This window comes from Salmo salar, chromosome ssa11 (genome assembly GCF_905237065.1).
Source record: "Salmo salar chromosome ssa11, Ssal_v3.1, whole genome shotgun sequence".
Lineage (NCBI taxonomy): Eukaryota > Metazoa > Chordata > Actinopteri > Salmoniformes > Salmonidae > Salmo > Salmo salar.
The window spans coordinates 86,437,160-86,447,264 of NC_059452.1; positions in this window are offsets into that span (position 1 = coordinate 86,437,160).

The following is a 10,105-nucleotide window of genomic DNA, read 5'->3' on the forward strand; positions in this document are numbered from 1 at the left end:
AGGCCCATTATCAGCAACCATCACTCCTGTGTTCCAATGGCACGTTGTGTTAGCTAATCCAAGTTGATCATTTTAAAAGACTAATTGATCATTAGAAGACCCTTTTGCAATTATGTTAGCACAGTTGAAAACTGTTGTCCTGATTAAAGAAGCAAGAAAACTGGCCTTCTTTAGACTAGTTGAGTATCTGGAGCATCATCATTTGTGGGTTCGATTACAGACTCAAAATGGCCAGAAACAAAGACCTTTTATGAAACTCGTCAGTCCATTCTTGTTCTGAGAAATTAAGGCTTTTCCATGCGAGAAATTACCAAGAAACTGAAGATCTCATACAACGCTGTGTACTACTCTCTTCACAGGACAGCGCAAACTGGCTCTAACCAGAATAGAAAGAGGAGTGGGAACCCCCGGTGCGCAACTGAACAAGAGGACAAATACATTAGAGTGTCTAGTTTGATAAACACACGCCTCACAAGTCCTCAGCTGGCAGCTTCATTAAATAGTACCCGCAAAACACCAGTCTCAACATCAACGTTGAAGAGGCGACTCCGGGATGCTGACCTTCTAGGCAGAGTTCCTCTGTCTAGTTTCTGTGTTATTTTGTCCATCTTAATCTTTTCCTTTTATTGGCCAGTCTGAGATATGGCTTTTTCTTTGCAACTCTGCCTAGAAGGCCAACATCCCGGAGTCGCGTCTTCACTGTTGAGGTCATTATTTTCCACTAACCCTTCCACCCGTCCTCTAATTGGAGTAAACTAATGAATAACAGCACTTAGGCTTCTACTTCCAGCTTGTACATACTAAATACATTTTACAGACAGAATCCATTTTACAATAGTTACATTTTGTTTGTTTTTGGTCCTGTCCTTCCTCTGCCCTCAACCTCTCCCATCTATTTCTAATGTCCATCTAATTTGATTTCTATTTGCCATATAGTTTTAGCTGTGCTGCTTCACAAACATTCTGAACCCATGTACATTTTACGGACACAGTATATTTTACATTAGTTATCTTGCAGATATTAGTCCCACCCTTCAGCTCAATTCAACCCCTCCCATCAATCTCTTAACATCATCCATATTGGATTTCTATTTGCCATATATTTTTCCACTGTGCTGTGAGGTTTCACAAAAGTACTGAACCTTTCTACTGTCATAGTTTCAACAGGTTGTTAATTAAAGCTAAACATTTTTGCTAAAAGTATTATTATATTATTGATCGATTGAGTATGACTTTTCAAATCACCCAGTAGTGGTATCTGCAGAGTGAGCTGTAGGTAAATGTTGCAATTCTTCAGCCATTCCTGGACCTGTGAGCAAAAACAAGCTACGTATTGACAGTTCCAAAATGAATGATCTAATGACTCTGTCTCTTCAGCTGCAAAATCTGCAGAGCTGGGTGTCACGATTCCTACCGACGGTGGCGCCCCCTCCTGCTCGGGTGGCGCTCGGCGGTCGTCGTCACCGGCCTATTAGCTACCACCGATTCCCTTTTTGTTTTTTCCCTTTTTTTATGTTTTCTCACCTGCCCTGAGTTAGGTAATTAAGAGGGCTATTTAGTTCAGCTGGCCCGCACCCTATTGTGCGGGATTGTTTTTCTGTATGTCAACTGCGTTTGTTGACTGTGCTTGTCCATTGTATTTTTCCCTGTTGTTGGGAGACCTCTTATTTTGTACGGGTGGTTCTTAATTAAAATGACCACACAGTGTTCGCTGCTTCCTGCGCTTCTTTCCGCCACACCACAGACAAGACGTTACAGAATCCCGCACCACCAGAAGGAGCATGGAATCAGCGGGAGCAGCGGGCACTCCACTACCCTCCATGGAGGAACGTGTCCAGCACAATACATCGGTCCTGCATCGCATCGGATCCGCCATGGACCAGATGATGGAGAGGATGGAACGATGGGAGAGGAGTGGTATCCTCTCTCCACCTACACCCCCCCCCCGATACAACCATCTCCTCCTCCTACGACGTCTGGCTCTGGCGCGCTTCGCCTGGCACTCCCGAGGGAGTACGATGGGACGGCGGCTGGGTGCAAGGGGTTTCTTCTCCAGCTAGAGTTGTACCTGGCCACCGTCAGACCTGCTCCTACAGGAGAGGAGAGCGTAAGTGCCCTCGTTTCCTGCCTGACGGGCCGAGCTCTGGAGTGGGCTAATGCGGTCTGGAACGCTCCAGACTCGGCGAGGGACCACTACCCAGAGTTCACCCGCCGCTTTCGGGCTGTTTTCGACCACCCCCCCGAAGGTAAAGCGGCGGGTGAACGGCTGTTCCACCTCAGGCAGGAGACGAGGAGCGCTCAAGACTTCGCGCTGGAGTTTAGGACCTTGGCTGCTGGAGCGGGGTGGAATGACAGGGCCCTCATAGACCACTACCGGTGTAGTCTCCGGGCGGACGTCCGCAGGGAGCTGGCCTGTAGGGACACCAATCTATCCCTGGACGAACTCATTGACATGTCCATACGGTTGGACAATTTGCTGGCTGCCCGCGGGCGTTCGGAGAGGGTCCTGCCCGTTCCACCCCCGTGCACCCCCGCCCCTACCCCTATGGAGGTAGGGGGGGCCGTGCCAAGGGGCACCGGAGGAGGTGGCTCCTCCTGCACCAGCTGTGGTCGGAGAGGACACACGGCCGACCGGTGCTGGAGGAGCCAGTCTGGGAGTCGAGAAGGCAGGCAGAACACTTCTCGGTCACCTCAGGTGAGTCAGCACCAGATTCGCCCAGAACCCCCTGTTGGTCATGTGTTTTTGCCTGTTTCATTTTCTAAATTTTTTCCCTCTTCCCAGCATAGGGCGCTAGTCGATTCAGGCGCAGCTGGGAACTTTATGGACCGTGGACTTGCCATTAAGCTGGGCATTCCACGGGTGCCGATAGATTCCCCCTTCCCCGTGCACTCCTTAGATAGCCGACCATTAGGGTCAGGGCTAGTCAGGGAGTCTACGGTGCCGCTGGACATGGTAACGCTGGGGAATCATAGGGAAAGCATTAACTTTTTCCTTATTGATTCACCTGCGTTTCCAGTGGTGCTGGGGGTCCCCTGGCTGGCTGGTCACAATCCCCTCATTTCATGGAAACAGGGGGTTCTCCAGGGGTGGTCGGAGGAGTGTTCAGGGAGATGCCTAGGAGTTTCCATAGGTGCCACGTCGGTGGAGAGTCCAGACCAGGTGTCCACCGTGCGCATTCCCCCTGAATACGCCGATTTGGCGATCGCTTTTTGTAAAAAGAGAGCGACTAAATTACCACCTCATCGACAAGGGGATTGTGCGATAGATCTCCAGGTTAACGCTGCGCTTCCCAGGAGTCACGTGTACCCCTTGTCACAAGAGGAGACGGCGGCTATGGAGACATACGTCACGGAATCCTTGGGACAGGGGTACATTCGGCCCTCCATCTCACCCGCTTCCTCGAGTTTCTTTTTGTGAAGAAAAAGGAGGGAGGTCTGCGTCCGTGCATTGATTATAGAGGTCTAAACGCGATCACGGTGGGGTTTAGTTACCCACTACCTCTTATCGCTACGGCGGTGGAATCATTTCACGGAGCACAGTTCTTCACAAAATTGGATCTCAGGAGCGCGTATAACCTGGTGCGTATCAAGAAGGGAGACGAGTGGAAAACCGCCTTTAGTACCACATCAGGCCATTATGAGTACCTCGTCATGCCGTATGGGTTGAAAAATGCTCCAGCCGTCTTTCAATCCTTTGTTGACGAGATTCTCAGGGACCTGCACGGGCAGGGCGTGATTGTCTATATCGATGACATTCTGATATATTCCGCCACCCGCTCCGCGCATGTGTCCCTGGTGCGCAGGGTGCTTGGTAGACTGCTGGAGCATGACCTATACGTTAAGGCTGAGAAGTGTGAGTTTTTCAAACGAGCCGTCTCCTTTCTGGGTTATCGCATTTCCACCACGGGGTGGTGATGGAGTGTGACCGCGTTAAGGCCGTGCGTAATTGGCCGACTCCAACCACGGTGAAGGAAGTGCAGCGGTTCTTGGGCTTTGCCAACTACTACCGGAGGTTTATCCGGGGTTTGGCCAGGTAGCGGCTCCCATTACCTCACTGCTGAAGGGGGGCCGGCGCGTTTGAGATGGTCGACGGAGGCGGACGGAGCCTTCAAGAAGTTGAAGACCCTGTTCACCGACGCGCCCGTGTTGGCGCACCCGGACCCATCTTTAGCGTTCGTAGTAGAGGTGGACGCATCCGAGGCTGGGGTGGGTGCCGTGCTATCACAGCGCTCGGGTGCGCCACCGAAACTCCGCCCCTGCGCTTTCTTCTCAGGGAAGCTCAGTTCGGCGGAGCGTAACTACGATGTGGGGGACAGGGAGTTGCTAGCGGTAGTCAAAGCCTTGAGGGTGTGGCGACACTGGCTTGAGGGGGCTAAGCACCCCTTTCTCATCTGGACCGACCACCGAAACCTGGAGTACATCCGGGCAGCGAGGAGACTGAATCCACGTCAGGCAAGGTGGGCCATGTTCTTCGCCCGGTTTAGGTTTACCATCTCATATAGACCGGGTTCCCTTAATACTAAAGCCGACGCGCTGTCCCGTCTGTATGACACGGATGACCGCCCCATCGATCCAACTCCCATCATTCCAGCGTCTAGGCTGGTGGCACCAGTGGTGTGGGAGGTGGACGCGGACATCGAGCGGGCACTGGTGTTGGATCCTGCGCCTGCGCAGGTGCCCGTGGGGCGCATGTATGTGCTGCTCGATGTTCGCGATCGGTTGATTCGGTGGGCGCACACGCTACCTGCGGCGGGTCATCCTGGTGTAGAGAGGACAGGGCGGAGTCTAAGGGGGGAAGTATTGGTGGCCCACCTTGGCTAAGGACGTGAGGTCATATGTCTCTTCCTGTTCGGTCTGTGCCCAGAGTAAGGCTCCTAGGCATTTACCGAGAGGGAAGTTACAGCCCCTCCCCGTTCCGCAACGGCCATGATCGCACCTGTCTATCGACTTCCTGACAGATCTTCCCCCCTCTCAGGGGAACACTGCGATTCTGGTGGTTGTGGATCGGTTTTCTAAGTCCTGCCGTCTCCTCCCCTTGCCCGGTCTCCCTACGGCCCTGCAGACTGCGGAGGCCCTATTTACCCACGTCTTCCGGCACTACGGGGTGCCGGAGGATATTGTCTCTGATCGGGGTTCCCAGTTCACATCCAGGGTCTGGAAGGCGTTTATGGAGCGGCTGGGGGTCTCGGTCAGTTTAACCTCCGGTTATCACCCCGAGAGCAATGGGCAGGCGGAGAGGGTGAACCAGGAGGTGGGCAGGTTCCTGAGGTCGTATTGCCGGGACCGGCCAGGGGAGTGGGCGAGGTATATTCCTTGGGCAGAGTTAGCCCAGAACTCACTTCGCCACTCCTCTACTAACATGTCACCCTTCCAGTGTGTGCTAGGGTACCAGCCGGTCCTGGCCCCATGGCACCAGAGCCAGACCGAGGCTCCTGCGGTGGAGGACTGGGTTCAGCACTCCAAGGAGACCTGGAAAGCAGTACAGGACTCACTGAAGGAGGCCAGTGCTAGGCAGAAAAGGAGTGCTGACCGCCACCGCAGTGAGGCGCCGGTGTTCGCACCGGGTGACAGGGTCTGGCTCTCGACCCGGAACCTGTCTCTCCGCGTGCCCTGCCGGAAGCTGGGGCCGCAGTGTGTGGGGCCCTTCAAAGTCCTGAGGAGGATAAACGAGGTGTGTTATCGGTTGCAACTCCCTTCCTATTACCGTATTAACCCCTCGTTTCATGTGTCTCTCCTCAGGCCGGTGGTGGCTGGTCCCCTACAAGAAGATGAGGTGCCGGAGGTCCCTCCACCCCCCTGGACATCGGGGGGTCCCCGGCGTACAGCGTAAGGGCCATTCTGGACTCGAGACGCCGGGCGGGGGGCCTGCAGTACCTTGTGGACTGGGAGGGGTACGGTCCGGAGGAGAGGTGCTGGGTGCCGGCGGAGGACGTCTTGGACCCATCCATGTTGAAGGAGTTCCACCGCCTCCGTCCGGATCGCCCTGCGCCTCGTCCTCCGGGTCGGCCTCGAGGCCGGTGTCGGCGCGCTGCAGGGGCCGCGCGTCAGGAGGGGGGTACTGTCACGATTCCTACCGACGGTGGTGCCCCCTCCTGCTCGGGTGGCGCTCGGCGGTCGTCGTCACCGGCCTATTAGCTACCACCGATTCCCTTTTTGTTTTTTCCCTTTTTTTATGTTTTCTCACCTGCCCTGAGTTAGGTAATTAAGAGGGCTATTTAGTTCAGCTGGCCCGCACCCTATTGTGCGGGATTGTTTTTCTGTATGTCAACTGCGTTTGTTGACTGTGCTTGTCCATTGTATTTTTCCCTGTTGTTGGGAGACCTCTTATTTTGTACGGATGGTTCTTAATTAAAATGACCACACAGTGTTCGCTGCTTCCTGCGCTTCTTTCCGCCACACCACAGACAAGACGTTACACTGGGAAGGTTGTATCTCCCATATAAACTCAGCGAAAATGAAACGGCCCTTTTTCAGGACCCTGTCTTTCAAAGATAATTTGTAAAAATCCAAATAACTTCACAGAGCTTCATTGTAAAGGGTTCAAACACTGTTTCCCATGCTTGTTCAATGAACAATAAACAATGAATGAGCATGCACCTGTGGAACGGTCGTTAAGACACTAACAGCTTACAGACGGTAGGCAATTAAGGTCACAGTTATGAAAACTCAGGACACTAAAGAGGCCTTTCTAATGACTCTGAAAAACACCAAAAGAAAGATGCCCATGGTCCCTGCTCATCTGCATGCTGCAAGGAGGCATGAGGACTGCAGATGTGGCCAGGGCAATAAATTGCAATGTCCATACTGTGAGACGCCTAAAACAGCACTACAGGGAGACAGGACGGACAGCTGATTGTCCCCACAGTGGCAGACCACGTTTAACAACACCTGCACATGATCTGTACAGCCGAACATCACACCTGCGGGAGAGATACAGGATGGCAACAACAACTGCCCGAGTTACACCAGGAACGCACAATCCCTCCATCAGTGCTCAGACTGTCCTCAATAGGCTGAGAGAGGCTGGACTGAGGTCTTGTAGGCCTGTTGTAAGGCAGGTCCTCACCAGACATCACTGGCAACAACGTCGCCTATGGGCACAAACCCACCGTCGCTTGACCAGACAGGACTGGCAAAAAGTGCTCTTCACTGACGAGTTGCGGTTTTGTCTCACCAGGGGTGATGGTCGGATTCACGTTTATCGTTGAAGGAATGAGCGTTACACCGAGGCCTGTACTCTGGAGCAGGATCGATTTGGAGGTGGAGAGTCCGTCATGATCTGGGGCGGTGTGTCACAGCATCATCGGACTGAGCTTGTTGTCATTGCAGGCAATCTCAACGCTGTGCATCACAGGGAAGACATCTTCCTCCCACATGTTGTACCCTTCCTGCAGGCTCATCCTGACATGACCCTCCAGCATGACAATGCCAACAGCCATACTGCTCGTTCTGTTCATGATTTCCTGCAAGACAGGAATGGCAGTGTTCTGCCATGGCCAGCGAAGAGCCTGGATCTCAATCCCATTGAGCACATCTGGGACCTGTTGGATCGGAGGGTGAGGGCTAGGGCCATTCGCCCCAGAAATGTCCAGGAACTTGCAGGTGCCTTGGTGGAAAAGTGGGGTAACATCTCACAGCAAGAACTGGCAAATCTAGTGCAGTCCATGAGGAGGAGATGCACTACAGTACTTAATGCAGCTGGTGACCACACCAGATACTGACTGTTACTTTTGATTTTGACCCCCCCCCTTTGTTCAGGGACACATTATTCCATTTCTTTTAGTCACATGTCTGTGGAACTTGTTCAGTTTATGTCTCAGTTGTTGAATCTTGTTATGTTCATACAAATATTTACACATGTTAAGTTTGCTGAAAATAAACGCAGTTGACAGCGAGCGGACGTTTCTTTTTTTGTTGAGTTTATGTAACATTTTATTGGTTGCTAGAATTTTGTATAATCATTTAAATTGAAAAATTCAAAATTTTGAATCCGGCATCGTTTTATTTATTAGTTCATAAACCATGTGCCACGGAATATGTAGATTGAAAATCTGTTCCCAACTATTTTGCAATCTATATGGAACAGCTGTCAATTTTTGGGTCGTTAAATGAAGCTGGTATACTTTTTCATTTATCACAATTTTTTTTATCAATTTTGGTGTTTAATGCAGGGCCGACTGACAAGTTCCTCTACTTTGTCCCACTTCCACTTGCCTCTTCCATTTTTTTGCGGCAATGCTGCAATTATTTGGTTACAACTTTGGGTAGAACAGACATTTCCATATATTTGTGTTAGCTGCATGTGTGACAACACCAGTCCTATTTATGATAGAATTTACAAAGACTATACCCTTTTTATGTTTTTTTAATCAATTAGTATATTTGAGTTTAACAATAATATTTGTTGTATTATTTGTTCTGTCTTTTCTGGTTGATTAAACTGAAATTGTAACCAACTTTCTATGGCTTGTTTAAAAAAATGGCACGATTTTGGAGATTATTTCATTTTGAAATAACCAAAAGTGAGAGACTGTAATCTGAATAAAGGAAAAAAGGCCATTCTTGAACATGGGATGAGACATTCTTACTAATTTGCTAGAGAACCAGTTCGGATTTAAGTATAACTTTTGTATGACTGATGCCTTTCGTGAGAGGTCTAATGCTTTAATATTTAATCATTTCTGCATCCAAATTCATATTCGTTATATATATAGGCTTTTTTAATTTTGTCTGGCTTGCCATTCTAAATAAAATTAGATATTTTTTCATGATATAATTTTTTTTTAACTGTTCGCTGGGTGTAGGCAAGACCATAATCAAATAGGTAAACTGGGATATGACTAAAGAGTTAATCAGGGGGATTTTTCCACAAATAGGCAGGTTTTTTCCTTTCCATGGTAGCATGATCTCATCTATTTTCACTAAATTATCTGTCTATATCTAATACTTATTGCATTCGCTGAATTGTTGTCAAAATAGGCTACTATTTCTACATTTTGTGTCAGGCCTGGTCTGTACTAAATCTTATTGAGAGAGGTTACCTACATTTTGAAATAGTCTCTAAATAGTTTTTGCATTTTTACATAAGTAAGAATTCTTGTCAATCAAATAGACTACATTGTGTGAGTTTTAAAATACTATCTGAATATTTTCCTCTGGTCACATTTTGGGTAATTGTTGTATTTATATGTAAATAATATGTTTAAGTATAATATATTATACTTGGTACATTTGAGTGAGTAAATTAGTCAAATGTACTACTATTTAAATACTCTGTTTTTTTGTTGTGTTGAGGGTTAATTATTTTTTTTATAGTGAGTGTCTTTACACAATGGAAGACAAGATGACTCTTATTCATATTGACATAAATGTGGTGTCATTATAGAAGAGGTTGTGCTCATTAAAACTAAGTTGTCATTTGTTCTTTGTTTTTGAGCTACAGTTGAAGTCGGAAGTTTAAATACACCTTAGCCAAATACATTTAAACTCAGTTTTTCACAATTCCTGACATTTAATCCTAGTAAAAATTCTCTGTTTTAGGCCAGTTAGGATCACCACTTTATTTTAAGAATGTGAAATGTCAGAATAATAGTAGAGAGAATGATTTATTTCAGCTTTTATTTCTTTCATCACATTCCCAATGGGTCAGAAGTTTACATACCGTAATTTCCGGACTATTGAGCGCACCTGAATATAAGCCGCACCCACTGATTTAAAAAAAAAGTATTATTTTGAACATAAATAAGCCGCACGTGTCTATAAGCCACAGGTGCCTACCGGTACATTGAAACAAATTAACTTTACACAGGCTTTAACGAAACACGGCTTGTAACAAAAATAAAAAGGCTTTAACGAAACACGGCTTGTAACAAAAAATAAAAAATTTGCAGTAAGCTTTAGTTGTCTTTTTGCACTGAGTCAATTCCTCACGCTGCTGTTTCCAAAGTCTTATCATCGACTCATTAAGACCAAGCTCCCGTGCAGCAGCTCTATTTCCTTTTCCAACAGCCAGATCAATCACCTTCAACTTGAAAGCTGCATCATATGCATTTCTCCGTGTCTTTGCCATGATGAGGGTGACAAAATGACTACTGTAAGTTTGAGA